The sequence below is a fragment of the Globicephala melas genome, chromosome 5 (assembly GCF_963455315.2).
Source record: "Globicephala melas chromosome 5, mGloMel1.2, whole genome shotgun sequence".
NCBI classification, from domain to species: domain Eukaryota; kingdom Metazoa; phylum Chordata; class Mammalia; order Artiodactyla; family Delphinidae; genus Globicephala; species Globicephala melas.
Genome location: NC_083318.1, coordinates 98,707,002 through 98,733,879, shown reverse-complemented (window position 1 = coordinate 98,733,879; position 26,878 = coordinate 98,707,002). Strand labels below are relative to the sequence as shown.

At 40.9% G+C, this 26,878-nt stretch overlaps 1 protein-coding gene across 3 annotated transcripts in view; it reads left to right on the top strand.

Annotated features, from left to right (window-relative positions):
- RASGEF1B (RasGEF domain family member 1B) overlaps nucleotides 1–26,878 on the top strand; it is a 590,923-nt gene that overhangs the window by 43,658 nt on the left and 520,387 nt on the right. The window contains exon 1 of one of the 3 annotated variants that reach the window (XM_060299544.1): nucleotides 9,932–9,948. The exons of the other annotated variants lie outside the window; for them this stretch is intronic. The gene's annotated coding sequence lies outside the window, so the exon portion shown is untranslated. Of the gene's footprint in view, nucleotides 1–9,931; nucleotides 9,949–26,878 lie in introns of those variants that run through there. 3 annotated transcript variants of the gene reach the window in all.

The following is a 26,878-nucleotide window of genomic DNA, read 5'->3' as shown; positions in this document are numbered from 1 at the left end:
ACAGAGAAGGAAACTCACTCAGAGAGCTTGGTAACTTGCCCAAGGTCATTTAGTTACTTATCAGTATGAACCAAACTCTGGTATCTCCAAGACCAGTGCTTCTTTTCCCATAGGGTTGGATTTTGAATCACTTTTTAAAAATAATATCTTGGGGACCATTGTTATCTGGTTCATCTTTTTACCTACCTGGTGTGAAAATGTGTACATACTTTGTATGTTAGTTTCCTGTTGCTGCTGTAACTAATGGCCAAAAACTTAGTGGCTTTAAACAAATTTATTATTTTTCAGTTCTGGAGGTCAGAGTCCAAAAATGGATCTTACTGGGCTAAAATCAAGGTGCTGGCAGGCTTGCGATCCTATCTGGAGGCTGTAGGGGAGAAGCTGCTTTCCACCTTTTCCAGCTTCTAGAAGTTGCCCTCACTTCTTGGCTCATGGCCCCTTCCTTCCTCTTCAAAGCCAGCAATGGTCGGTTGAGTTTCTCACGTTGTATCAGTCTGACTCCTGCTTTTGTCATTGCTGTGATTACGTTGGGTCCAACCGTCCAACCGGATAATCCAGGATAATCTTCACAGGTCAACTGATTAACAACCTTAATGCCATCAGCAGCCTTAATTCCCCCTTGCTATGTAGCCTGACATAGTCATAGTCAGGGGAGTAGAACATGGACATCTTTGGGGGACCATTATCCTGCCCACTGTATGTTATGAAATCTTTTAACAGAATAACACAGTAGTGAGAGATCCAGGATTTGAAGTCAGATTGCCTGAGTTCAAGTCCTAGCCCACTGCTTTCTCACTGTGTGGTCTGGGGAAAATCAATTACATTCTCTGTGCCTTGGCATTCTCATCTATCAAATGGGAATAACAATTTGTGGTAGAGATTGAGATAATGTATACAGAATGTTCAGCATTACTAGCACATGGCATACAGTAGATGTCCAATAATTCTTGGCCGTTATTGTTTATGAAACAGTACATGGGTGCATGGTGCATTGTGCTGCACAAAAGGTTTCACAGATATTATTTTGTTAGATTTTCCACTGCTCTGGCACTTACTGTTTTTTTTTTTTAAACATCTTTTTTGGAGTATAATTTCTTTACAATCGTGTGTTAATTTCTGCTTTATAACAAAGTGAATCAGTTATAAATATACATATGTTCCCATATCTCTTCCCTCTTGCGTCTCCCTCCCTCCCACCCTCCCTATCCCACCCCTCTAGGTGGTAACAAAGCACCGAGCTGATCTCCCTGTGCTATGCGGCTGCTTCCCACTAGCTATCTACGTTACGTTTGGTAGTGTATATATGTCCATGCCACTCTCTCACTGTGTCACAGCTTACCCTTCCCCCTCCCCATATCCTCAAGCCCATTCTCTAGTAGGTCTGTGTCTTTATTCCCGTCTTACCCCTAGGTTCTTCATGACCTTTTTTTTTTTTTTTCTTAGATTCCATATGTATGTGTTAGCATATGGTATTTCTTTTTCTGAGTTACTTCACTCTGTATGACAGACTCTAGGTCCATCCACCTCAGTACAAATAACTCAATTTCGTTTCTTTTTATGGCTGAGTAATATTCCATTGTATAGATGTGCCACATCTTCTTTATTCATTCATCTGTTGATGGACACTTAGGTTGCTTCCATGTCCTGGCTATTGTAAATAGAGCTGCAATGAACATTGTGGTACATGACTCTTTTTGAATTATGGTTTTCTCCAGGGTATATGCCCAGTAGTGGGATTGCTGGGTCGTATGGTAGTTCTATTTTTAGTTTTTTAAGGAACCGCCATACTATTCTCCATAGTGGCTATACCAATTCACATTCCCACCAGCAGTGCAAGAGGGTTCCCTTTTCTCCACACCCTCTCCAGCATTTATTGTTTCTAGATTTTTTGATGATGGCCATTCTGACTGGTGTGAGATGATATCTCACTGTAGTTTTGATTTGCATTTCTCTAATAATAGTGATGTCAAGCAGCTTTTCATGTGCCACTTGGCCATCTGTATGTCTTCTTTGGAGAAATGTCTATTTAGGTCTTCTGCCCATTTTTGGATTGGGTTGTTTGTTTTTTTGATATTGAGCTGCATGAGCTGCTTGTAAATTTTGGAGGTTAATCCTTTGTCAGTTGCTTCATTTGCAAATATTTTCTCCCATTCTGAGGGTTGTGTTTTGGTCTTGTATATGGTTTCCTTTGCTGTGCAAAAGCTTTGAAGTTTCATTAGGTCCCATTTGTTTATATTTGTTTTTATTTCCATTTCTCTAGGAGGTGGGTCAGAAAGGATCTTGCTGTGATTTATGTCATAGAGTGTTCTGCCTATGTTTTCCTCTAAGAGTTTTATAGTGTCTGGCCTTACATTTAGGTCTTCAATCCATTTTGAGTTTATTTTTGTGTATGGTGTTAGGGAGTGTTCTAATTTCATACTTTTACATGTACCTGTCCAGTTTTCCCAGAACCACTTATTGAAGATGCTGTCTTTTCTCCACTGTATGTTCTTGCCTCCTTTATCAAAGATAAGGTGACCATATGTGCGTTGGTTTATCTCTGGGCTTTCTATCCTGTTCCATTGATCTATATTTCAGTTTTTGTGCCAGTACCATGCTGTCTTGATTACTGTAGCTTTGTAGTATAGGCTGAAGTCAGGGAGCCTGATTCCTCCAGTTCTGTTTTTTGTTCTCAAGATTGCTTTGGCTATTCGGGGTCGTTTGTGTTTCCATACAAATTGCGAAATTTTTTGTTCTAGTTCTGTGAAAAATGCTAGTGGTAGTTTGATAGGAATTGCATTGAATCTGTAGATTGCTTTGGGTAGTATAGTCATTTTCACAATGTTGATTCTTCCAATCCAAGAACATGGTATATCTTTCCATCTATTTGTATCATCTTTAATTTCTTTCATCAGTGTCTTATAATTTTCTGCATACAGGTCTTTTGTCTCCTTAGGTAGGTTTATTCCTAGGGCACTTACTATTAATACATTTGTAGTTTATTGTGAAGTTATTTTTAATCCAAGTTGAAATTGTAAAAGAAAAAAGTGGCTTAAAATTAAAGGGAATTTAGGGGGAAATCCACTTTTTAAAACTTCATTTTAGTTTTTTAATACTTCTAAGTCTTTACCTACACACATTCAACAGTTTTTTATGAGCTTCTAGAAAGTAGAGACAGTGTTTTTGTTCATTCTCTAGGCACTGGCTTGAACATAATTAGCATGTAATGAATGCAGATAAATGCCTGAAGGAATACAAAGAGGCTGAAATGGCCAGAGGTGAGGGCATAGGCTGGAAAGTGCTGAGGCTTTTGCATTCTCTCACTTTTGTTGCTGCATTGAAAGTCCCGCTACTGGGTCCCTTGACCTTGATGTGTTTAAACTTTTCAACTCATTGAGGACATAGCAACTTACTAAGAGCTGCTTTGATCGAATAATTGAATTTGCCTTTAGCCATGTGCAGGTAACAGAAAACTGGTCTCAAATTGTCTAAAACAATGAGGCATTTATCAGCTCATGTAACTGAGAACTCACAGAGGTAGGTCAGGCTTCAGGTCAGGCTGGAGCCAGTGCTTCATAGAGTCCATCATTTTGTTGCTTCCTTCCTATTCTCTGTTTTCATTATGCCTTGTGTGGTTTGCCACAAGATGGCTGCTAGCAGCTTCTGGCGGCTCTATGCTTCCTTGCTTATGTCCTGCAGGGGTAGACAGCACAACTTTCAGTAGCAGTCACAAGAGAGCAAAGAACTATGTTTCTTAGAAGCCTCCAAGAAGGAGTTCTCCATATCTCATTGGCTGGGGTGGAATCTCACCTTCTTGTGACATCCCTGAAGCAATCACAGTGGCCAAGGGAGAGCAATGTGTTGATCAGTTTATACCAATTAGAGGTCACCAAGCACCACTGTATATGTGTGTGTGTGTGTGTGTGTGTGTGTGTGTTCAGCTTTTTCCTAAAAAGTTGCCAGATGAAATATAGGATAGAAAAAGTACTCAAGCTGCACAGGGGAGAGGAGGATTCTGAGCAGCCAAACCCAGCAAAAATGGAAACAACTCAGCACATTTGAGGGTGTAAAAGAAGCAATTCTTCTCCTAGGTAATGAAACCTGGCTGAGTTGGGGTCCTAGTCTCTTATACCATTACAAGCAGGTCTCTTGAGTCATCCTTCTTGCTTATCATCTTGTTGATTTATGGAGCATTTCTTAAAGCTTTTGAGTTTTCCTGTTAGAGTGTAAGTGCTTCATTATTCATTTGCAAGGATTTATCCGACAACTACTCATGAGAGCTGCTCTTCTAAGCACTGGGGAATTCAGAAGTGAAAAAAACATAGCCCCAAACTTTAAGGATCTTACCACCAATAGGAGAATAGAGCCCCCAAGCTTCAGGATCCTTGGTTAGCTTCAAGGGTAAAACCTTGCTAGAGTCTCAGTCTGACTATAATTGGGTCAAGAAAGCTGTTTGTACAGGAGCATGAAGAACCCACTCACTTATCTCAAAGGGAGCGATTTAGGGAAGAACTCAAGTATTGTGGATGAAAGGTGGACAGTCAGTAACAGAGACAGACGCAGTTTAAACTTCTCATACTAAAGTCATAAACATAGGGTGGCTGGGAGCGGGACGGGATGATTGAGACTGGGATGCAGAGAGAGGTGGAAGCCTGAAATGCATTCCATGGGGGCCTGGTGTGAACTGAATTGAAAGTGGTTTGAAACCATGCAGTTACATCACAGTTCATGACCTCTATTGGGAGGTCCTAGAGAGGAACCTAGGATAGAATCTGTCAATTAAAATCCTATTTTCTCTCCAAGAAGTAGGCCCTCTGGGTCATCCTGTGAGCTTCCACTGATGATGAACTTCACATTTTAACTGCTTTCTCTCTAAGTAACTACCTCCCTACCGTGAAAGGTGTGGATCCCTTGGTGCATACAAAACTTACTTTAAGCAATGAATCGACTTTCTGCAGATCAGTTCAGGAAAGCCCACAGGGCAGGATCTAGCTGGGGGCAAGGACTAGGGTTTAATCAGGTTGCTTAGACCGTATCCACTCAAGTGGTTGCCATTTTTTCTCAATTTTGTAATGTTTCAGTGCTAGAAGAACAGAGGAAGCCTAAATATATTGAAACACATTTATTAAATTTAACACATTACATTCAAAGAAAAATAAGATGACCCACATGAATGGTATTTTAGTAGTTATTATACATATGACAGTTAGTCATAGTGGAATTTTTTGCCAGTTATTCTAATTAGTATTATTTTGACATAGCCAGACCAGTTTTGGGTGTTCTCTTTGCTTTGTTAGTTTTCCAATATCCATAAATAGCATTAACGTTTGTTGGGATCCTTGAAGGGAGCCCATTAAATAAAACCCTTTGTCCTGCCTGAGTGCTAAGAAAAGTAAGAATTAAGACAACAGAGTAAAACAGATGAGAGCTCATCTTTAGTTACTCATAAAGGCTCAGTTGGAGGATATATTTAATCCTACTTTCCCACCTGGTCATGGGCTGTGCTGAACCATGGCCGACTCTCTGTGGGTGGGGCAGGGATGGAGGAGAAGGGTTGTCAGGGCATGACTTGGGGCTGCCCTGGAGGAACACAAAGGAGGCAAGAGGTATAAAGGAAGAGCTGAACTGAGCACGTCCAGTTTATTCCTTCAAATTTATCAATCAGATAGGTTACTCCCAGAGAGGTCATGGGTGTTACACTGAATGAGTTCCCTTCATCAGGAGTAGAGAAGAAGTATTCCCTTTAACTTTGTAAACAGTTTTTCTAGATGTTTTGTACAGTTTAATCCTCTCTTTATGTACTGACTCAACCATACTGTCATCCAAAGACAAGATCTTGGATTTAAAACAGCCATAGTATTTCCTTTATCCTCTATCATCCTTTCTTCTACCCCATTCCTCCTCCTCTTACACTAAATCTGGCCCCGGAGCTCAGGCTTCTGGAGGTCCTCTTCTATATTTATTTAAATTACGTATATTAAATCCCATTCAGGAGGTTCATAGCTTTTCATGTGCCAGTCATTTTATATACGTTATCCCATTTAATCCACAACAAACCTGGGGAATAGGATTTATTCTCATTTCTAGATGCAGAAACTATCTCTCAGAGAGGGTAATTCATCCAAGGTTAAAGAGATAGTAAGTAGTGAAAACAGGATTCATGTCCCTTCACTTCAGAGCCTGAGTCCCTTCACTCCAAAGCCAAGCACTTTGTTCTAGTCTTGGCAGTAGTGAGAATGGGCGTGAGTCTGAGATGAAATGCATCTGCATGAAATGAGCAAGGTCACATGGGTCTTTGGTAGAGGTGGGTACAGGAAAGAGCATAGTTGGACATGGAGCTCTCTGAAAAGGTGGAGGGAAGGTGAGAGAAAAGTAATTTGCATTTTTAATATAGGCATCTGTCCTCCTAACCCTACTCTACGTGGAGAGAAGTTAGAAGCTGGGCAGGCTACAGAGTTAACTTTTCTAACTTTCCTGTGTGCTGTAGGACTTGGACTTGGGAAAGTCTTGATTTGGCTTTGGGTGGCAGCCCTGGGGCAGTGATGTTCAGGTGTGTCAACAGTTGAGTTCAGTAGTTTTTTGACCTACTTTTCTTAGACAGGGATCTGTTTTCCACTGCTGGCCTCCAAAGGCCTCTTCTCTCCTAGGACACCTTTTCCCTACCCACCTCCCTTTCCTCAGGCCAGGAAGCTGGCGGGAGAAGAGTGCGTTGCAGCCTGCAGTGCTAAGAACTCTTATGGTCCATGGTTAATAGGGCTTCTCTGTTGTTGATGGAGGAGAGAGAAAAGAAAGTGTGTATTCTATTTTCCTTTCTTGGGGAGTGGATAGCTGTGCCCTTGAATGACTGTTTTTGAGGACCTATGGTTTCCTGACCATCTTTGTCTCTGGAACAGAATGTTTTCCTTTACTTTCTTCTGGATTGATAATGCCATAAAACTTGTCTTACTTTTTTCTCTGGGAGTGCTGTGTGTGCCACACCGCCCCTGTCACCACTAAACTAAATATTAAGACAATCAGTCATTCAGATCCCATCTGCCTATAGCAGTGCACTAGGAATAGTCACCAGGTTGACTGTAGCATGTGAACAGAATTTGCTTTTTGATTCAACAGAAGCTTTCAGGTGTTATAGCTCAGGGATAATGTGCTGGTATATTTATAATAACTAGTTTTCTTCTTTCCCACTTATGTGGATACCTGATTAGAATAATAAACATCTCACCCACAATTATGGGCAAGATCCTAAGCTTGTGGTGTGACAATGACTAAATACTTGCCTGAGACTTATGAAGTCCAGTGGTAATTTACTGGTCTGTTATATACTATGGGCCTGAGTTACATCATGAAATTCTTAATTACAGAGGGGTGGCAAAAGGAGATTTTAGAACATTATTGATAGTGTTTCTGAAATACTTGGGATTTCCCAAAGCAGGATCTTATTGCTTGATCTCTGGTCCATTTGTACTTCTACGGTCCATTGGCCTTTGTAGATTTATTCATTTTTTCTGTTTATACTAAAAAGTAAAATAAATAAAATAAAGCACTAAAAATCCATTTTCTTCATTTCCACACCGCCCAAAGAGACTACACAGTAAGTACTCTAGAAACTTATCTTGATTTTAAATTCTATCAGTAAACGTGAGAAAGAAAAAGAAAACCATCTTTGACTGATTTCTTTCATTCTGCATCCAACTCCTTTACAAACAAACTGGAAACTCTGACAGGATTCTATTCCACTGATTTTTTTTCTTGGTTGGGGTGATGAGGGAGCCCATCAGTCATTTCTTTAAAATTGTATCTTTGAGATATCTGTGTTGTTCATGAAGTACTTACGAGTTTTGTCCTTGAACTGATTCCCAAGCAGGAACTCACTCACAGACTCCAGTAGAAGTATGCAACCCACGTGTCCTTGAGTTTGGCAGGACCACTGGAAAAGCGTTCACATGTTATTATGTACAGTATATCTTTTATAAGGCACCTTAGTGCCACGTCATAGATTGAAATGGGCAAGGTGATTCTGGTCAAGAACATATAGATTGTTGCTAGCTGGGGCTGGAGACGTTTGGTATACGTTTAGCTTGAAGTTTCCCTATCACCAAAGAATAGTTTGACTCAATTTTCTTTGTATAATTGCAAAGGTGAGAAAAAGTTGGGGGGAAATTCTTTAACTTTCCAGACAGTCCCCTTATCATCTTTCCTGTTAAGAATAGCTCATATTTCTTGAGAGCTAACTATGCGCTGGCCCTTGCACTAAATGCGTGGGTACACTGGTAAATGTTAAACAATCAGCTCTCAATAATAAAAAAAAAAGTTCTAATTTGTAGCATCTGCCTGTTTCTGTGGTGTAAATACTCCCACCACGACCAGTGCCAGGCCATATGTGTGATGTCACTGTAGGGAGACTTGGGAAGAGATGCTGCCCAAAGGCTCTTGTGAGCAGAAAGGAGTCAAGTCCAGCACAGCCCCGGCTAAATGTTTTACAAAATGTGCTAACTCTCACAAGTCTATGATTTGGGTACTGTAACAGCCTCGTTTCAAAGATGAGAACACTGAAGACCTGAGAGGTGAATTAACTTACCCACGTTACACAGCTAGCATGTAGGACAGCTAGGATGTGCACATAGCAACACGGCTCCAGAACTTGTGCTCTTAACCACAGTGCTGTATCACCTGCAGTCTTCGTGGTGGTTTCGCCTTCAGTTCAGGAATTTCGTGGAAGTACTGTTTAGGAATATGAGGTGGCTGAGTGTGAAACCTATAAAGTAGAAAATATTTGTATTAATCTATACATTCATACCTGTGTAAGTTCACCTCTGTAAAATTACTTTAGGTAGTGGTTATGAGGGGCCATCATTTGGGGGCTAGTTAGTGCTCTCCTGGGGAAAAGCTTCTAAAAGTAGGTAAAAACCATCTCAAGACAGAGCGTATGAGTAGAAAGGTCGAGGATGGGGAGATCCTGTGGATGGATGGTGACGACAGGAAGTAAGGTTCTGTGAGCAGAGACAAACAGCCCAGGCTCCTGGCTGTGAGTCAAATGCCACCAAACTGGAGCAGCTTCATGGAGCACTTCTACTGGATTTCCTAGAGGAATGCTTCTGCTTGTCTGCTCACCGGCCAGTGAGCTTCAGAGAGCAGCTTGGCCTCAACATACCATAAGTGAGGGTGTCTCCATTATCTGAGCCATGAACTCTAAGAAAAGCTAATATGCTCCCGTAGTTACCTCTCTTTGGCTCCTTGATGACGCAGTTTACTTCTATGGGTGTAGTTATGTAAGTAGGATTTTTTTTTTTTTTTAGAGGAGCCTGAAAGAAACACTCTTTCTGTGCTCACAAGACTTCTGACACCAGATAGTTTTGTTTTTTTTTTTCCCCACACCATGCAGTTCTCCAATTTTCAGCAGACACCAACTGGGTATCCTACAGTTTCACTCAATTTTGACACTAACTGCCCGGAATTAGCTAAAGACAGGCTAAGGACTCAGTCCCACAAGACTGTCCCCAACTTTGGTTGCGACTAACTGGCTGTAAATTGGGGGCTCCCACAACCCCCTCCTCAGGTTTGATAGTTTGCTAGAGCAGCTCATGGAACTCAGGAAAGTGTTTTACTTATTATTACTGGCTTATTATTAAGGATACAGCTCATGAGCAGCCAAGTGGAATAGATGGTTGGGCGAGGTATGGGGTGGGGTTACATGGAGCCTCTACAGCCCCTTTGGATGCACCACCCTCCCTGCACCTGTATGCGTCCACAGACCTGGCAGCACTCCAGACTCCTGCCTTTAGAATTTTTATGTAGGTGCATTATGTAGGCACGACTGATTAAATCATTGGCCATTGATGATTAACTCAGTCTTCAGTCTCTCTTTCCTCCCTGAAGGTTGGGGACTGGAGCTGAAAATCCCAAACCTCGAATCTCCTTGTTGGTTCCTGTTGGTTCCATCCTCCAAGAGTCACCTCATTAGCAGAAACTCAGGTACGGCTGAAAAGAACTTGTTACGAATAACAAAATACACTCCTCTCAGTGCTATCACTCAGGACATTCCAAGCGTTTTCAGAGGTCTGTGCCAGGAATGGGAGATGAAGACCAAGCAGTGTTTCTTATTATATCACAACATCACAGAGCCTTTTCTCTGATTTAGGCAAAAGGGTCTGTAAAAAAGAAAATTATTACCAATCATAATTACTGTTTTTGACATTCAAAGTCCATACAATCACGCTGGTAAAATCCAGGTGTCCCTCAAGGGAATTTGTTTCCTGGTCACCTCTGGCTTCTAGTTCTGTTTGTAAATCAGCCCCTCACTGTTTCACATGTGCTGTCCCACTATTGGCTGAACTCTAGTTTTCTTCCATTTTCTTGGTTTTCTGTTTCTCAGATTTTCTTTACTGGCTCAGCTACTCTTAAAAGTCCTCCTATTTCATTGTGTGGTTTTCTCTACCTACCACCTTCAAAGTCAGCTCCAGGCCTCTCTCTGCAAACTAAAGACCCATTAGTATACTCTGAAAAGCTTGGGCCTTTCTTCCTTCTGTAGTCATCTTTAATAGCGAAGAAACAGTGCAGAACAGATCCTCACGGATATGAAATACGCACCCATGTATGCCCCCATCCCCTACCCTCCACCCCCCCTGAGTAACATTTAATTTGATTTTCCGTTTTCACATGGAACAAATATAATTCTAGAATTTGCTCAAATGCAGTTTGGTTGTAGAATAAGTAGTCACGATATGGCAGATAAAATCATTGCTTAGTGTGATTGTCTAACTACACAATCTGTTCTGTCCCTCAGAGGCTCAGTCTCATTTGTGTTTTCTTATCTCAATATTGGTTTTATCCTTTAAATCAATTCATTAGCATAAAGGTAGGTTTGCTAGAATATAGATTATAGAATTGTCTGGCAATGTATCCAGGAGTGTATCCAGGTATGTTTGGGGGGTGGGTTCCTCTTGTGAACAGGCCGAAGCCCACTTGGATATGCTTTGGGGTAGATATCAGTAGCCCCTACTAGTCAGAAGGGCATGATGATTAGACACCTCTCCCCTCCAGCACACACAGACTCTTGATGCCAGGTTATAATGAATTATACTGAATTCTTCCCCACATGAAGTTGCTTATGAGCAAGCACGGTCGTACAAATTGTTCTGCAGGTAGATGAAGCTCCAGTTCTCTCCTTTTTGGTCACCTGAAAGGTTTACCTTTCTTACCTTTTGCAGGAAAGGTTTACCTGAGGCAAGTGTGGCACTATTGCAGTGTCAGGATTCAGTGAACTGTGGGGAAACCAAAAGTCCTCTGACCCACTGGCTGGGCACAGGATGTTTAGAGATTAGGTGGCAACTACAGGACTTATTATATTACTCTACTCTTTTCATGTGTATCTAGGTGAGTGTCCCAAATCATCTGTTCCGAATAATTCTAATTTCACCAATGGTGACCCATTTCTAGCATCTGTTTTGCTAATTAACAAGCCATTAATTTCACCAATGAAAACCCTTTTCAATACTTGTTAAGCCAGTTGTCAAAACCTCTGGTGTTGATCAGGGATAAGAATAGCTGAAGGCTTGTAGAAGTTGCCTCTGATTAAATGGTACCAGGCTGACTACCCCTGGAGTATGAGTTTCTAATTAGGGCAACTGTAGTTAGACTGTAGTTTAAACTAACAGTGATACAATACCATGCTGTAAACAAATAGGACTTGTGAGGGGAATATCTCTTGTCCCAAGACGTTCAAGTATTTTGAATGTTCTTTCTAATCACTGGGCATCCTTACTCCTCCCTTCCAAAGAATGTCTCCTAGACTACAAAGAAAAGTGACAACTTTACTTTCTCAGTGGTTCAAACAAAGAAGAGCAGAGTGCACTGTTGTAAATAACACGAATGGAGACAGTCTGGTTTGATAGAAATACATTTGCAGCCATTGTAATGGATGAAATTGTAGAACTTTCTAAAGGGATAGTTATCTACTTTTCTGGCATGTAAACTTGGTCTCCTTCAAGTATGTAGTAAAAGAGATACTAGAAAAATGCAGAAAATAAATCCCCAGAAACCTCGATGTGGTTCCTTGTTTCTCATTTTTTTGTGGTAAATACTGCTCACAATTTGCAGACCAAATAAATGCATAGCAACTTGAAACTCTGACCACCATTTGTCTGTTTTTTTCTTGGTAATTTTGTGTGCCAGTTCAGACAAACTGATGACTTGTCCCATTGAGGACAAAAAGACAAATAAAGGGAATAGATGATAAACCTTCCTAACCAACCTGAAAAAGAAAATATTCATGGAAACTAGGATTCTTAATTAGCCAAGGGCCATGAGAAACAAGTTTATGAAAGGCCACTTGAAAATTAGGATTGCAAACACATCTGAATTTTTACATTGTTCAAGGTAGATAGAAAATTAATTTCCCTACGTAGTATCTCTAGCAACTCAATGATAAAAAACCTTATGTCAAGCTCTTTGGGAGGATTTGGATATGAGTTAGTGATTTTGTTGATACTTGTGTCCTAGAGAACAGGGTTCAAATTATGATGTACGTTATTTTAAAGACAGATGTGAATGAATGGGTTACTATCAATCATGGTGGACTGCTTATTCTTGGAATAATTCTACACTTTGTAGATGCCACATCTTTGAATATATTTCCTCTAGCCTGTACTGTTTTATTCTTGTTCTCACCCTGACCTCTCCAATCTGAACTATATAATTTTGTTTTACATCTTTATTGGAGTATAATTGCTTTACAGTGGTGTGTTAGTTTCTGCTTTATAATAAAGTGAATCAGTTATACATATACATATGTTCCCATATCTCTTCCCTCTTGCGTCTCCTTCCCTCCCACCCTCCCTATCCCACCCCTCCAGGCGGTCACAAAGCACGAGCTGATCTCCCTGTGCTATGTGGCTGCTTCCCACTAGCTATCTACCTTACGTTGGGTAGTGTATATATGTCCATGCCTCTCTCTCGCTTTGTCACAGCTTACCCTTCCCCCTCCCCATATCCTCAAGTCCATTCTCTAGTAGGTCTGTGTCTTTATTCCAGTCTTACCCCTAGGTCTTCATGACATTTTTTTTTTCTTAAATTCCATATACGTGTGTTAGAATACGGTATTTGTCTTTTTGTTTCTGACTTCACTCTGTATGACAGACTCCAGGTCTATCCAGCTCATACAAACAGCTCAATTTCGTTTCTTTTTATGGCTGAGTAATATTGCATTGTATATATGTGCCACATCTTCTTTATCCATTCATCTGATGATGGACACTTAGGTTGTTTCCATCTCCGGGCTATCATAAATAGAGCTGCAATGAACATTTTGGTACATGACTCTTTTTGAATTATGGTTTTCTCAGGGTATATGCCCAGTAGTGGGATTACTAGGTCATATGGTAGTACTATTTGTAGATTTTTAAGGAACCTCCATACTGTTCTCCACAGTGGCTGTATCAATTTACATTCCCACCAACAGTGCAGGAGGGTTCCATTTTCTCCACACCCTCTCCAGCATTTATTGTTTCTAGATATTCTGATGATGGCCATTCTGACTGGTGTGAGATGATATCTCATTGTAGTTTTGATTTGCATTTCTCTAATGATTAATGATGTTGAGCATTCTTTCACGTGTTTGTTGGCAGTTTGCATATCTTCTTTGGGGAAATGTCTATTCAATTCTTCTGCCCATTTTTGGATTGGGTTGTTTGTTTTTTTGTTATTAAGCTGCATGAGCTGCTTATAAATTTTGGAGATTAATCCATTGTCAGTTGCTTCATTTGCAAATATTTTCTCCCATTCTGAGGGTTGTCTTTTGGTCTTGTTTATGGTTTCCTTTGCTGTGCAAAAGCTTTGAAGTTTCATTAGGTCCCATTTGTTTATTTTTGTTTTTATTTCCATTTCTCTAGGAGGTGTGTCAAAAAGGATCTTGCTGTGATTTATGTCATATAGTGTTCTGCCTATGTTTTCCTCTAAGAGTTTGATAGTTTCTGGGCTTACATTTAGGTCTTTAATCCATTTTGAGCTTATTTTTGTGTATGGTGTTAGGGAGTGATCTCATCTCATACTTTTACATATACCTGTCCAGTTTTCCCAGCACCACTTATTGAAGAGGCTGTCCTTTCTCACTGTACATTCCTGTCTCCTTTATCAAAGATAAGATGACCATATGTGCGTGGGTTTATCTCTGGGCTTTCTATCCTGTTCCACTGATCTATCTTTCTGTTTTTGTGCCAGTACCATACTGTCTTGATTACTGTAGCTTTGTAGTATAGTCTGAAGTCAGGGAGTCTGATTCCTCCAGCTCCGTTTTTCGTTCTCAAGATTGCTTTGGCTATTCGGGGTCTTTTGTGTTTCCATACAAAATTGTGAAATATCTTGTTCTACTTCTGTGAAAAATGCCAGTGATAGGTATTGCATTGAATCTGTAGATTGCTTTGGGTAGTATAGTCATTTTCACAATGTTGATTCTTCCAATCCAAGAACATGGTATATCTCTCCATCTTTTTGTGTCATCTTTAATTTCTTTCATCAGTGTCTTATAATTTTCTGCATACAGGTCTTTTGTCTCCTTAGGTAGGTTTATTCCTAGATATTTTATTCTTTTCGTTGCAATGGTAAATGAGAGTGTTTTCTTGATTTCACTTTCAGATTGTTCATCATTAGTGTATAGGAATGCCAGAGATTTCTGTGCATTAATTTTGTATCCTGCTACTTTACCAAATTCATTGATTAGCTCTAGTAGTTTTCTGGTAGCTTCTTTAGGATTCTCTATGTAGAGTATCATGTCATCTGCAAATAGTAACAGCTTTACTTCTTCTTTTCTGATTTGGATTCCTTTTATTTCCTTTTCTTCTCTGGTTGCTGTGGCTCAAACTTCCAAAACTATGTTGAATAAGAGTGGTGAGAGTCGGCAACCTTGTCTTCTTCCTGATCTTAGTGGAAATGCTTTCAGTTCTTCACCATTGAGGACGAAGTTGGCTGGGGTTTGTCATATATGGCCTTTATTATGTTGAGGAAAGTTCCCTCTATGCCTACTTTCTGCATGGTTTTTATCATACATGGGTGTTGAATTTTGTTGAAAGCTTTCTCTGCATCTATTGAGATGATCATATGGTTTTTCTCCTTCAATTTGTTAATATGTTTTATCACATTGATTGATTTGTGTATATTGAAGAATCCTTGCATTCCTGGAATAAACCCCACTTGATCATGGTGTATGATCCGTTTAATGTGCTGTTGGATTCTGTTTGCTAGTATTTTGTTGAGGATTTTTGCATCTATGTTCATCAGTGATATTGGCTTATAGTTTTCTTTCTTTGTGACATCCTTGTCTGGTTTTGTTATCAGGGTGATGGTGGCCTCGTAGAATGAGTTTGGGAGTGTTCCTCCCTCTGCTACATTTTGGAAGAGTTTGAGAAGGATAGGTGTTAGCTCTTCTCTAAATGTTTGATAGAATTCGCCTGTGAAGCCATCTGGTCCTGGGCTTTTGTTTGTTGGAAGAGTTTTAATCACCGTTTCAATTTCAGTGCTTGTGATTGGTCTGTTCATATTTTCTATTTCTTCCTGATTCAGTCTTGGCAGGTTGTGCATTTCTAAGAATTTGTCCATTTCTTCCAGGTTGTCCGTTTTATTGGCATAGAGTTGCTTGTAGTAATCTCTCATGATCTTTTGTATTTCTGCAGTGTCAGTTGTTACTTCTTTTTCACTTCTAATTCTATTGATTTGAGTCTTCTCCCTTTATTTTTTTGATGAGTCTGGCTAATGGTTTATCAATTTTATTTTCTCAAAGAACCAGCTTTTAGCTTTATTGATCTTTGCTGTCGTTTCCTTCACTTCTTTTTCATTTATTTGTGATCTGATTTTTATGATTTCTTTCCTTCTTCTAACTTTGGTGTTTTTTTGTTCTTCTTTCTCTAATTGCTTTAGGTGCAAGGTTAGGTTGTTTACTCGAGATGTTTCCTGTTTCTTAAGGTAGGATTGTATTGCTATAAACTTCCCTCTTAGAACTGCTTTTGCTGCATCCCATAGATTTTGGGTCGTCGTGTCTCCATTGTCATTTGTTTCTAGGCATTTTTTTATTTCCTCTTTGATTTCTTCAGTGATCACTTCGTTATTCAGTAGTGTATTGTTTAGCCTCCATGTGTTTGTATTTTTTACAGATCTTTTCCTGTAATTGATATCTAGTCTCATAGTGTTGTGGTCAGAAAAGATACTTGATACAATTTCAATTTTCTTAAATTTACCAAGGCTTGATTTGTGACCCAAGATATTATCTAACCTGGAGAATGTTCCATGAGCACTTGAGAAAAATGTGTTTTCTGTTGTTTTTGATGGAATGTCCTATAAATATCAATTAAGTCCATTTGTTTAATGTATCATTTAAAGCTTGTGTTTCCTTATTTATTTTTATTTTGGATGGTCTGTCCATGGGTGAAAGTGGGGTGTTAAAGTCCCCTACTATGAATGTGTTACTGTCGATTTCCCCTTTTATGGCTGTTAGTATTTGCCTTATGTATTGAGGTGCTCCTATGTTGGGTGCATAAATATTTACAATTGTTATATCTTCTTCTTGGATGGATCCCTTGATCATTATGTAGTGTCCTTCTTTGTCTCTTGTAATAGTCTTTATTTTAATGTCTATTTTGTCTGATATGAGAATTGCTACTCCAGCTTTCTTTTGGTTTCCATTTGCATGAAATAACTTTTTCAATCCCCTTGTTTTCAGTCTGTATGTGTCTCTAGGTCTGAAGTGGGTCTCTTGTAGGCAGCATATATAAGGGTCTTGTTTTTGTATCCATTCAGCCAATCTGTGTCTTTTGGTGGGAGCATTTAGTCCATTTACATTTAAGGTAATTATCGATATATATGTTCCTATTTCCATTTTCTAAATTGTTTTGGGTTCGTTATTGTAGGTCTTTTCCTTCTCTTGTGTTTCTTGCCTAGAGAAGTTCCTTTAGCAGTTGTTGTAAAGCTGGTTTTGTGGTGTTGAACTCTCTCAGCTTTTGCTTGTCTGTAAAGGTTTTAATTTCTCCATCAAATCTGAATGAGATCCTTGCTGGGTAGAGTAATCTTGGTTGCAGGTTTTTCTCCTTCATCACTTTAAATATGTCCTGCCAGTCCCTTCTGGCTTGCAGAGTTTCTGCTGAAAGATCAGCTGTTAACCTTATGGGGATTCCCTTGTGTGTTATTTGTTGTTTTCCCTTGCTGCTTTTAATATGTTTTCTTTGTATTTAATTTTTGACAGTTTGATTAATACGTGTCTTGGCATATTTCTCCTGGATTTATCCTGTATGGGACTCTCTGTGCTTCCTGGACTTGATTAACTATTTCCTTTCCCATATTAGGGAAGTTTTCAACTATAATCTCTTCAAATATTTTCTCATTCCCTTTCTTTTTCTCTTCTTCTTCTGGAACCCCTATAATTCGAATGTTGGTGCGTTTAATGTTGTCCCAGAGGTCTCTGAGACTGTCCTCAGTTCTTTTCATTCTTTTTTCTTTATACTGCTCTGCAGTACTTATTTCCACTATTTTATCTTCCAGGTCACTTATCCGTTCTTCTGCCTCAGTTATTCTGCTATTGATCCCATCTAGAGTATTTTTCATTTCATTTATTGTGTTGTTCATCATTGTTTGTTTCATCTTTAGTTCTTGTAGGTCCTTGTTAAATGTTTCTTGCATTTTGTCTATTCTATTTCCAAGATTTTGGATCATCTTTACTATCATTATTCTGAATTCTTTTTCATGTAGACTGCCTATTTCCTCTTCATTTGTTAGGTGTGCTGGGATTTTATCTTGCTCCTTCATCTGCTGTGTGTTTTTCTGTCTTCTCATTTTGCTTATCTTACTGTTTTTGGGATCTCCTTTTTGCAGGCTGCATGTTCGTAGTTCCCGTTGTTTTTGGTGTCTGTCCCCAGTGGCTAAGGTTGGTTCAGTGGGCTGTTTAGGCTTCCTGGTGGAGGGGACTAGTGCCTGTGTTCTGATGGATGAGTCTGGGTCTTGTGTTTCTGGTGGGCAGGTCCACGTCTGGTGGTGTGTTTTGGGGTGTCTGTGGACTTATTATGATTTTAGGCAGCCTCTCTGCTAATGGGTGGGGTTGTGTTCCTGTCTTGCTAGTTGTTTGGCATAGGATGTTCAGCACTGTAGCTTGCTGGTCGTTTAGTGAAGCTGGGTGCTGGTGTTGAGATGGAGATGTCTGGGAGATTTTTGCCATTTGATATTATGTGGAGCTGGGAGGTCTCTTGTGGACGAGTGTCCTCACGTTGGCTCTCCCACCTCAGAGGCACAGCACTGACTCCTGGCTGCAGCACCAAGAGCCTTTCATCCACACGGCTCAGAATAAAAGGGAGAAAAAGTAGAAAGAAAGAATTAGTAGAAGTAGAAAGAAAGAAAGAAAGAAAGAAAGAAAGAAAGAAAGGAGGGGGGGAGGGAGGGAGGAAGGGAGGAAGGAAGGAGGAAGGAAGGAAAAAAAGAAAGAAGATAAAGTAAAATAAAATAAAGTAAGATAAAATATAATAAAGTTATTAAAATAAAAAAAATAATTATTAAAAAAAGAGAAAAAAATTAAAAACAAACTAAAATAAGGACTGATAGAACCCTCGGACAAATGGTGGAAGCAAAGCTATACAGACAAAATCTCACACAGAAGCATACACTTACACATTCACAAAAAGAGGAAAAGGGGAAAAAATCATAAATCTTGCTCTCAAAGTTCACCTCCTTAATTTGGGATAATTCGTTGTCTATTCACGTATTCCACAGATGCAGGGCACATCAAGTTGATTGTGGAGCTTTAATCCGCTGCTTCTGAGGCTGCTGGGAGAGATTTTCCTTTCTCTTCTTTGTTCTCACAGCTCCCAGGGGCTCAGCTTTGGATTTGGCCCCGCCTCTGCGTGTAGGTCGCTGGAGGGCGTCTGTTCTTCGCTCAGACAGGACGGGGTTAAAGGAGCCGTTGATTCGGGTCCTCTGACTCACTCAGGCCGGAGGGAGGGGGGGGCACGGAGTGCGGGGCGGGCCTGCGGCGGCAAAGGCCGGCGTGACGTTGCACCAGCCTGAGGCGCGCCGTGCGTTCTTCCGAGGGAATTGTCCCTGGATCACTGGACCCTGGCAGTGGCAGGCTGCACAGGCTTCCCGGAAGGGGGGTGTGGACAGTGACCTGTGCTCGCACACAGGCTTCTTGGTGGCGGCAGCAACCGCCTTAGGATCTCATGCCCGTCTCTGGGGTCCGCGCTTTTAGCCGCGGCTCGCGCCCGTCTCTGGAGCTCCTTTAAGCAGCGCTCTTAATCCCCTCTCCTCGTGCACCAGGAAACAAAGAGGGAAGAAAAAGTCTCTTGCCTCTTCGGCAGGTCCAGACTTTTCCCCGGACTCCCTTCCGGCTAGCCGTGGCGCACTAACCCCCTGCAGGCTGTGTTCACGCCGCCAACCCCAGTTCTCTCCCGGCGCTCCGACCGAAGCCCGATCCTCAACTCCCAGCCCCGCCCGCCCCGGCGGGTGAGCAGACAAGCCTCTCAAACTGGTAAGTGCCGGGTCATCACCCATTCTCTGTGCGGGAATCTCTCCGCTTTGCCCTCCGCACCCCTGTTGCTGCGCTCTCCTCCGCGGCTCCAAAGCTTCCCCCCCTCCGGCACCCGCAGTCTCCGCCCGCGAAGGGGCTTCCTAGTGTGTGGAAACCTTTCCTCCTTCACAGCTGCCTCCCACTGGTGCAGGTCCCGTCCCTATCCTTTTGTCTCTGTTTATTCTTTTTTCTTTTGCCCTACCCAGGTACGTGGGGGGGTTTCTTGCCTTTTGGGGGGTCTGAGGTCTTCTGCCAGCGTTCAGTAGGTGTTCTGTAGGAGTTGTTCCACGTGTAGATGTATTTCTGGTGTCTGAACTATATAATTTTTATTCTGCTAAGTTTAGGATTTCTTGGACAATAGGATAGTGAAGCCAGGGGGGAGACTTGGATTTGGATCTGTATCAATTCTGAGTCTTTGAAGTAGGGTCAGAGGGACAGATCCAACTAGGTAAGTGTGGTAAGTTAAACATGGTACTGAGTGAGGAGAGTAATGAAAAGATAATACTCTGTGAAACAGGGTTAGGAAGGATACAGCTCTTGTACCCACCAGCCCTACGCTTCCATGCCAAGAACAGCTATCACTAATTGAGCATGACGTCCTATTTTCTGGAAACTAGACAAGGCCTTGGACTTCTTTCCCACAAAGTATTCTAGGCAGCCAGTACACTGGAATGAATCAATATTTGTTGTCTAATTGCATGACCCATGTGGGGCATAAGAAACTTCAGAGCAGGCAATATCTGAAACAGCAGGCAAACAGGCCATAGGCATTGTTGGAGCAAGCTCCTGCCACTAAGTGGCTTGGAATGCTAGTCCTTTGGGGAGTGACAAGCAAAAAGCAGGGCATGGAGCCCTCAATTGTTAAGGGTCTGGGATGTGGGCAGGTAACCAAGCTGGGGAACAGGGCAGAGTTCTTGAACTAGTGGAGCCAAGGGCTCAAGAAGAAAGAAAAGTCCTGTTATCAGGACTGGGGGCAACACTGACGCTGGTTGACTGCAAGGGGAGCTTGGCGCTATTCCCTGGAGTAATGGGAGAGAAAGGGGAGAGAGTAAAAACCATCTTCATTGGGTGTCTGCTGTGTGGCAGGGACTGTTTGGTCCTTTACAGACTTGATCTGATTTCACAGGCAGCTTCCGTAATCCCTTCTGCTTAAGAGTAGATTTATTCCTGGGCTGGATCCAGGCCAAGCTGCAGAGCCTAGTGCCAGGCCAGAGCCATCACTTGTCACCTACACTCATTACTTGTCTTTTGAAATTCCCAGCTGGATTTTAAGCATTTGAGGGAACGCTTCTTTGTATTCTCCTCAGTGTCCTACTTGCTTCAGGCACTCGGTAAATATTTGTTAATTGATTGCTGTACCCTGGTACATGCAACCTCTGCATTAGAAGAAACCTACTTCTGGGGATTGTGTCTCTGAGACCAAATGCTGACTGTCTTTGCACCACTATCTTATGAAGTCATTGAATGAGCAGGTGACAACAGGAAGAAGTAAAGTCCAGATCTAAATATGTCATAAGTGATTGGACAGAATCCACCCAATGGACGCTCTCCACACTAACCTATGTAAGGAAGTGTCTGGGCTGAAAACTACAAAAGTCATGAAAGGAAACAGTATAGAATTCTTACCACCTGTCTAAGCTGGGACTTCACAAGTCCCAGGATATGTCCTCCACCCTTTCTTCACCTCAGTGTATCTTTTGTGTTGTCTGAAATTCCCATAGTGCTTACCTGCATCTTTGAGTCAGATCCACGAGAATATATGTTAAAATACAGTCAGTGTCTGAAGATCTAAATTAAACCAGTATCAGTCCAATGTTTAGCAAAATCAAGACTTTATTACTCTTTCTGTAGGGGCTGTCAGGTGTGGCAAAATTATTTGAGAGGATAGTGGTGTCTAAATTAAAAATAACCCTAAAAGACAGGCCCAATCACCATTTCTCAATCTGGACCATCTCCCATTATATATCCATGGTGGGTACTGAGACATGCAGGTGAAATAACAGGGGCTTTGGTCTTAGATGATAGTTTTACTTTGCCACTTACTTATTTGGACAAGGTAATTAACCTCTCTGATTCTTGGTTTCTTTGTCTCTAGAATGAGGATAACAACGCCTACATGCACAATTTTTATAAGGATTTAAGAGAATGATACAAACTGTGCATGTAGTGGATGTCCAATAAAATATGGGTGTTATTACTAAACTTTTGATTCGTTTTTGGCAATTAGGAGATGAACCCCTTCTCATCTGTTTTGATTCTCTTCTGACTTTTCCTTTATCCAAAAACCAAATCAACAAACAAAATACAAAGTCATTGTGATACATTTTTTGTTCTCTTTATTAATTGGATATGGAAGTATTTGTCATTTATTCTTTTATCTCTCAGGCAATATGTACCATAATGTATGTGCAAATGCAAACATTTACATATATGCTTATAGTTAGAGCATTTTATACAAACCATTAGGGAATTCACAGTAGAAAGACAAGGGCAAGATGTGTCTTTGATCTACAGATGCTGCTGAAAGAAGCAAACGTGAATCCCAAAATGCAAATGTTGAGGATGTCTCCCTACCACACCCCCATCTCTGCCATGTACCTCCTTTAAAATTACAGTTTTGAGTATTTGTTCTAGCTTTCAGCCATCTTTCAGTCCTAAGTGATCTTCTTACTTAGGAGCTGTCTCTCGTCTCTCTTAGGCAACCATGACAAATCAGAGTGAGATGTACTAAGGCAATTCTAACCCAACAGCATCTTGGTACGCCTTTTTCACTTAAAGAAGAATATAAACTCATGATAAAAGAGAGCTTGCTATGTTGTATGTATATGTGTGTGGCCCTAGTCACTATAGAACTGTTTAATATTCTGCAAAAATATTTTTACAATCTTAGTTTCAGTTACTATAATCATGACAATAAATTTTCACACCCTGGCACCTATTAAATTAGCAACCAAGTTCTTTTCTTGAGCTATTATTCAAATGGATTCAGTTTGCATTCAAATTAATCTCAAGATCATAGAAATTAACAATGGGAAAAGTACATTAAATCACCTAGTCTATTTCTTTGCTAGGGGAGAATTGATCTTTACATCATAATCTCTAGTGCTTTGTCCAGCCTGTTTTAGATGTCTTGAATAAGTGTTATTCTGATTCTGGGTGGTCATCTCATCAAATTCCAGGGGAAATTCTTTTTCACAGCCTACTAGAATATATATGGATTTTCCGATGCTGTGCAATTTGCCAGTGTTCAGAGCCGCCAGGAATCAGACAATGAATTTTTCAGAGGAGTATGTGTGTGCATGTATGCAGGTACGTGTGTGTGTGTGTGTGCGTGCGCATATTGAAGGGGGTTGGGTAGGCCATGTGAGGGGTAGAGAAAGACAAAAAGAGGACATCCTCTTTTTGGTACATTTGATTAGATTTGAGATTTGACAGTTGTTTGTTTTCATTTTGTAATATCCTGAGTGGCCTGGGGAATTCAAGGGAGAAGTTGATATAATCACAAAGCCAAGAGAGAGGCAATGCAATTTGAGTAGTAATTGTGAAGTTTTTATGAGGTCAAATATCTAGAAGCCAAATTAAAAAATCTTTACCATAAGAGTATATTTTATTAATCTTACATAGGGCTAGTTTAAGTTATAGGCTCTAAAGCAGAAAGAGTGTGGGCATTCTAATGTTAGCTATTTTTCTGTCTTTATAATTCAGTTGCAGCATTCTAGTTAGACAAATAGGAAGGTAGATAGACAGACAGACAGACAGACAGATAGGTGGAATAAGTTACTATATTCACCATCCAGCTCAAGAAACAGAACATTAGTACAATGAACCCTTCCTTTTTTTAAATTGAACTATAGTTAATTTATAGTGTTGTGTTAATTACTGCTGTACAGCAAAGTGATTCAGTTACACATATATATATATATATATATTCTTTTTTATATTCTTTTCCATTATGGTTTATCATAGGATATTGAATATAGTTCTCTGTGCTATACAGTAGGACCTTGTTGTCCATCCATTCTATATATAAAAGGTTACATCTGCTAACCCCATCCTCCCACTGCATCCCTCCCCCAACCCCCTCCCCCTTGGCAACCACCAGTCTGTTCTCTATGTCTGTGATTCTGTTTCATAGATAGGTTCATACGTGTCATATTTTAGATTCCACGTATAAGTGATAGCGTATGGTACTTGTCTCTCTCTTTCTGACTTACTTCACTTAGTATGATAATCTCTAGGTCCATCCATGTTGCTGAAAAATGGCATTATTTCCTTCTTTTTTATGACTGAGTAGTATTCCACAGTGAACCCTTTCTTGATTGCTGTTGTATTGAACTCAAATGTTCTCTGTTTTCTTATTTACAAAATGAGATAAACAGAAGGTATGAATCAAATCAATTCATAAATGTTAGGGTGCAACAAAAATAAAACACATTTTATGATCTTATTAGAACATGTGTTTTATTCAAATTTAACAAGTCTAGTAGAAGACTGGGAAGGAGTTGGTGCCCCAGAACTGACATGAAAAGCATAAGGCTCTCTTCTTTAAGAATCTCATGGAATCTAAGGATCAGAAAGCACTTTAGATTCATTCACCCTCTGTTGTGCTGCTTGAATTCCCACTTTAGCATCCAGGACAAGTAGTTGTTCAACTCCTGCTTGAATATCTTCTGTGACGAAAAAATCATTAGTACTCAAGGCTTCAGTAATAATGGTTTGAAGGTTCTTATTTCCAGTGAGACCCGAACTCTGCCTGCTCAACACTTTTATCCATGAGTCTAACAGTTAAGGGCTGAACAGGACTAATCTAATTGCTTATAACAGCTCTTCACACATTTGAACACAGTTGTCATTGCCCCTTCCTCAACCCTCTAGGTGCTCCCACCCCCAGTTCTTTAAGCTAATCCACTCTCTCCCAGACAAGGTCACTCCTTCTGCTTGGCTTGCACCTGTCTTAAGTGGTGGCGCCAGGCAAACCCATTCTTCACCGTCTTCCTGAAATACGTTCCTTCAGTGCCTGAGACATAACAAGGGCTTAATATATAATTGCTAAATGGATAAGCTTAGTCTAGCCAATCATGAAGCATATTTATCTATATTGTAAACCTTAGTCTAGAAAACCTCATTTTCTTTAGCACCTCCCATATCATTCTCTTTCAAAGTCTCAGTCCTCAGAAAAGATGAAAATACAACCTTTGCTTCCAAATTCTTCAGTCTCTCAGTAACTGATCCATCCTTTCTGATAAGCCAAAAACACAGCAAGCATTATTTCAAGCCTTCCTGTCTTCCACCTACTCTTCGAAAAAAGGAAAACAGTTTGCATTGAACATATACAGAATTCCCTCAGTGGCCAGCTGACATGTACTGGGTCTGAGCTGTGCCCACACTACAGAGCCCTCATATGACCTCTAGAGGACGTGGCATAGATTTTACAGCAATGGCTGGTGTTACTCAGGTTGCTGCTGGCGTCAGGGAGGTCTTTGTGCAAAACAGTAAAAAGGGCCTCTCTGGTGCCTCAGAGAAAAGTCCCCACCTCAGTGTTCTGGCAGCCCCACTTCCTTCTCCATCAGGCACCTTGTGGGCTCAACTCTCAGACAAGCCAGTAAATCAGATGACTGATAATAGAAAAAGCTCTTGGAAACATTTGTTGGTTAAAGGGTGATGTCATGAAAAGAAACAGACCAAATGCTAATAATTACTTTAAGGGGAATGAACCACACGAATTCCTTTACATTTAGCCATACCTGCAAACCCAGTCCACTTTGCTCAGATGTGTGCATTTTTACACAGAAAAGTGTTAACAGAGCCCTGAAGGATGGGGAAGACTTGTAACCTGAAAGGGGACCTTCTATGGGTCCTGATGCTGTTGAGCCCACTGACTACAGGATCACTGCTTTTTTTTTTTATATATATAAATTTATTTATTCATTTATTTATTTTTGGCTGCGTTGGGTCTTCGTTGCTATGCGTGTGCTTTCTCTAGTTGCGGCGAGCGGGGGCTACTCTTCATTGTGGTGCACGGGCTTCTCATTGCGGTGGCTTCTCTTATTGTGGAGCACGGGCTCTAGGTGCACAGGCTTCAGTAGTTGTGGTGCGCAGGTTCAGTAGTTGTGGTGCACGGGCTTAGTTGCTCTGTGGCATTCCCGGACCAGGGCTCGAACCCATGTCCCCTACACTGGCAGGCAGATTCTTAACCACTGTGCCACCAGGGAAGTCCAGATCACTAGCTTTTGCTGTTCAGTTAACTGTTACTGCACAGACAGGATGTGGAGATGTAACGACCCCAGCAGGTTGCCTGCTGCTTGATGGTCCCGAGGCTCAAGCCCAGATATTTGTCTGGTGATGAAAAGCTGAGCTCATAAAGAAGTGGAGAGTGCTGGGAGAAAGCATGAGCACATCCCTTGTAGGGAGGCCAGATGTTAGATCAATCATGTCTTCCAGCAGCTGCAGTGACTGGGGGGAATGAAATGTTAATTTATGCTCTTCACCGTCAGCAGCCTGAAAATGAGTTCTATAATCTGTCTGATTCTCAGGCCCACGTAGCTGCCGATCTGTAACCTTTGGGCTCCAGTCAGGGGCAAACCCTTCCACTGCCATGGCCATCATTGGGATTAGCAGACCAGGCCCTCCTTCCTAACTTCCTTTTTGCCCCCCATGCTCCCCCGCGAGTTCTGCCTACCTTCCCCCTGTACAAATCTGAGATGCCCCGGTAGCAGGACAATAAAGAAAACTTCACATCCACGTGGAACAGTTAGTGACTGACTGAAAATGCTTTTCTACAACCCACAGGGACACAATGATGTGTGTGAAAATAAAATAGGTTTATTTCATGTGGTTTTAAGAGATCATTTGAGACAACAGAAAATAGCACCCAGCTTTGTAGCACTGGAAGGTTGAACTTGCAGTTTGTTTATAATTTTTTTCCTCAAGAAACGCCTATAATCTGTTTTTTTGGGGGGAGGGGGTTGGAGAAGAGGTAATGGAATTATCAGCAAGAAAACCAGAATTCACCCCCTAGCAATATGAATAATTGGAAGTTCTTGAATGGAAATTGGCAAGGTTACAGATGACACAACATTTGTTGATGTAAAATGGGATGTCCCCAGAGGCATAGATAGCTTTAATCCTTCTTCTCCGAGAGCTTTTATGAACCCGGGAATAAGCTGTTATTTTGTATTTTGTATCTTTGTGGCAGGTGCCCTGGATAGCAACAAAGATATATTTACTAAAGTTCTCTTTCTAGACAGAGCCAGAAGACTCACAGGGCTGTACTTTGCACTGAATTGTGCGTATAATACGCCAAAGCTAATTTCCATTTGCTTTTAGTTTGTGTTCTGTCACATACAGGGCACCCTGTACAGTTTAGCCATG